Consider the following 4,165-nt stretch of genomic DNA (forward strand, 5'->3'; position numbering starts at 1 on the left):
GGATCATTTCCAGAGCCACGGAAAGGTGTGCAGGGAAAACGAGCTCTGCTACCCACACCAGACTGCTTTTTGTTTTAATTTTTATTTTTTAGTCATACAGAACCATCTTCTCTTCCCAAAATGTGAAGGAAAAGCCATATCCCTCCAGCTGTTGAGTTAAGCAGAGTCTTATTCAAATTATGTAGGGGGAAAAAAATGTCATAACATAATGAGAATCAAATGTTGGCTCCAGGCGCCTTCATATTCGAGGGCTTTAAAAAACAACAATAGCAACAAAACACTTCAATCTTTTATCTGCCAGTGGAAAATGGTCATTTAAATAAACATTAACTAAGCTGGGGAACTTTGATGTTGCAGTAGCAATTGGTTTCTGACAGAGAAGATAGTTAAAGTCTTATTCTTTTTAATAGGTAGCATTTTTAGAGACAGATTGGCTGTATTAAAGCCCATAACTGCTCCTTTCCCGGTGCTGTTTGCCTCCCAGGAGTGGAGATTGAGCTCCCAGTGCCAGGGGAGGGCAGGGAATTGAGCCAAGGAGTCACAACACCCAACTGTCCATTTCCAGTGGAGATGTGCAGGGAATCTTCCAAACCTGGGGTTGTTTGTTTTTGGGAAGTGCAATGCAGAGAAATCTCTCCTGGAAGGTGCAAGGGGGTTGGAACTGGGTGACCTTTAGGGGTTTTCCAACCCAAGCCATTCTGGGTTCCTATAATTCCATGGAAATGGTGAATAATCATTTTGCCACCACTCAGCTCCTGCTGCCAGGCTGAGCACTTTTCCTGTCTGAAATCAAGCCTGGCAAGGGAAGTTGGGCACCAAAAGCCTGGGGAAGAGAGCTGAGAGCTGAAAGGAGCCAAACCCTCCAAACCAAAGAGCAGTCAGGATCCATAAGCAGCCAGGAGGAAGGAAAGGAATTATTAATATCATTAATTTGATTTGATAACCACAGGCTCTGAGTCAGCGCCGCGCGGAACCAAAGGGAAGCTCAGAGCAAACATTTCCCTCCAACATCCCTGGAAGAGGATTTCCCAGGATCTGGAGAGTCTGGGCAAACAGCTCAGGGCTGCCAGGGTGGATTTGACTAAGGAGCCCAGAACAGAACCCACCGAGCTCAGGAATCAGAGCCCCAATGAGAGGGGAAGAACAAAAAGCTCCTTTGCTGTGCTCACCAGCACAATGCTGAGTGCCATGCAAACCTTCCCTCGTGCTGGAGAACACTTATCAATATTAAGGCAAACAGGGAGGAGAAGAAAGGAGGGAGAACAAAACACAACGCTCAACGAGAGGGTAATTTAGCCTGTTGGCAAGTGCTTTAAGGCGAGTTCATGAAAAATTACCGGCGCGATTGTTTTGCAGGGTTTTCGGGGCTTTTATGCATAAATCATGCTATTGATCCGATGGGAGGCTGGGGCTTGCTCAGGTGTACAACTGCACAGGGGCACTGCTGAGGCGAGGGAGGATTGGAGTGTGGAAATTGGAGAGGGGAAAAAACCTTCCCCCCTGTTGCTCCTACAAGCTCAGCGACAATTGTCAAACAGCTGGAACAAGCGTTGGTGTTAATTAAAACACGGTGGGGACCACCTTGGGCAGCCTCTCAGGAGAGCATCCAGGCACACACAGCTGCCAGCCTGCAGGGTTTATCCACACATTCCGTGTTTTCTGAAGGAGAAAAAAAACCAGAGGGCACTGGAAGCCCAAGGATGGCCAAGAGAAAGGGAAATAAAATCAATTGGATGTTGCAGCTACGGCAAATATTGTGGTCAGGGCGAGGGGAGGGAGGGAGGGAAATGTCAGGGATAAGTGAGGGTTTGTTTCATGGTGTTCCTATTTCCCAGCCACAATTCTGTTTCCTGTAACAGAGGGAAGAGCTCCTGCAGCATCACCACTGCACAGGAGGTCAGCAGGAGGCTCTGCCAGCTGGGAAAAGGCAAAGTTCTGGAAGTGAGAACAGGCATGAAACACCCACAGCACTTGCACAGACATGCAGCTCTTTAATTGCTTCCTGTCCTCACTCATCCCTCAATCTCCTCTGCTTGAGCACCTTGGATTCAGCATCCAGGGAGTCCAGCTGGTCCCACAGCCTGGAAACTCTCCTCATCCCTTCCTCCATGACATGGAAATGGAAAATAAAGGCCCAAAGAAGCTTCAGGTAAGAAGTTCCAGCTTCCCAGAGCCATGGAGGAGTGGAGCTCACAGAGCACTGATGCTCCTTCCTAACAAACATCCTAATTTCCAATCTGCATTCCCCTCACCTCGTGTTATCCCTGCCATTACTCACTCCTGAAGAGCTTTAATCTGATTATTGCAGGGACAAACCTCTCCTGCACATCTGCAGCTGCAGAGGTTCTCGAGGGAAAAGCCAAATGAAGTTGTGCTCTGGACAGTGACCATGGTTCCACCTGGAGAGGGCAAATCTGAGCTGCAAAACCTGCCAGCAATTCAGTGTTCTCAGAGAAAAGCACCTCAATTCTCCATTTCTCATTTCCCAATCTGAAAAGTGGGAATAAAACCACCTACTTCTGCAGAAGTCCTGGGGATGTGCCCTGGAGAGAGCTGCACGCCCCTGGAGTAAATGATACTGTTAGAGATGAAAGCATTTTTGGGGTATTTGAGGAGTTCATTCTCAAAAATGTCAGTGATTTGTGAGTTTCTGTAGTTGTGATGCAGCATTTCCTCGCTCCATTTGCAGGAGAGACTAAATTGCCAGGACAATCACAGCCACTTCTGCTCCCAATCCTAGAACAGGATATTGCTTTTTGAAGACAGAAATAGAGCCAAGGCTTCTCCTTTTCCACAAAATCCTATTTGTTTTGTTTTTATTCTTAAAATTACTTCAGTCTATTTAATAGAAGGAAAACCAGCGATAATTTTTTAGCAACTGCTGCAGAATTTATTGCTGCAGAATTTTCTATTTCACTGCTGGTGCTTTTTGAGGACAGAGGAAGTTTTTCCTTGATTTTCTTTTATTTCTAACAGTTCGCTAGAGCTGACCAACCCAAATCACTGCCAACACCCAATAATTCTCTTTAAAACAAAAATGACATCATCAGCCACGATCACATCCATCCTTCATGCTGCTGCCAGTGCCACAGGGATGAAGCAATAGCTCAGAGCTGAAATATTGCCTTGCACAGCTTCTGGAGAGTCACAGAATCCCAGAAGGGTTTGGGAAAGGACCTTAAATCCATCCAGTGCCACCCCTGCCATGGCAGGGACACTTTGCAGTATCTCAGGCTGCTCCAGCCTGGCCTTGGGCACTGCCAGGGATCCAGGGGCAGCACAGCTCCTCTGGGAATTCCATCCCAGCCTCTCCCACCCTCCCAGGGAATTGGGAACAATTTCTTCCCAGATCCCATCCCAGCCTGCCCTGCTCCAGCACAGAGCCATTCCCATGGTCCATCCCAGGACAGATTTGGGTTCTTGCTCACCAAGACATTTCATCCCAACTGCTCTGACTGATAGCCACTCCTGCCAATTCCTCACGGATTTGCCCCATTCCTTCCCAAACTCCTCTGCACTCTGTGCTCTCTGTGAGGCTCCAGAGCAGCCCTGCACAGCTCATTGTGCCTTGGGTGACAAATGACCTCATCTTGCCTGTTTTACATCAGCTGGGGAGGATTTCCCTGCTGCTCCCTCACTCCTGCAATGAAGGAAATATAAAAACGAGCCCATTCCTGCCATGGCTGCTCCAAGGAGTGGCACTGAGCAGGAATTTCCTGCTCTGTCTCCCAAACCCTGCAAGGCTTCTTCCCTCCATGGGATACACGCAGCCACACTTGTCATTCTGCTCCAGCATGTTCCCAGCATGTCACAGAGCTGGTGGCACAACACTCATTTTTAACATGCCTTTTCCCCCTTCATTAAAGCAGAATAATTGTCACAGCATAATGAACCTTCATGTCAAAGCAGAGCCCCCAGCCCATCTCCCCTCTCAAGGTAATTACATTTTAACCCAACAGCCTGCAATGTGTTTGTTTTTCTGACACCTGCGAGGCGTTTTGGGGAGTTATTTAAAATTTGGGGTTTTGCAGGAGCATATTGGGAATGTGGACTTTGCCAGGGGCAGTTGGGCTGGAGGCAGCAGGGAGCAGCAGGAGGATCCCAGCAGGGCACAGCTCCCAAAAAAAGCTCCCAAAAAAAGCTGCTGAACTCCCAGCACGCCTCC

The 4,165-nt window shown here is 48.1% G+C and overlaps 1 long non-coding RNA gene across 1 annotated transcript; it reads left to right on the top strand.

The window, feature by feature from the left end:
• Nucleotides 1-1,460: 1,460 nt before the first annotated feature.
• On the top strand, nt 1,461-3,905 carry LOC146423892 (uncharacterized). The gene is made up of 3 exons (XR_014847249.1): nt 1,461-1,759; nt 1,860-2,149; nt 2,309-3,905. It is a non-coding gene; the product is annotated as an uncharacterized LOC146423892 (long non-coding RNA).
• Nucleotides 3,906-4,165: the final 260 nt, after the last annotated feature.

The sequence above is a fragment of the Lichenostomus cassidix genome, unplaced genomic scaffold, assembly GCF_008360975.1.
Source record: "Lichenostomus cassidix isolate B80296 unplaced genomic scaffold, HeHo_3.0 unassigened_scaffold_chr26, whole genome shotgun sequence".
In the NCBI taxonomy this organism is placed as follows: domain Eukaryota; kingdom Metazoa; phylum Chordata; class Aves; order Passeriformes; family Meliphagidae; genus Lichenostomus; species Lichenostomus cassidix.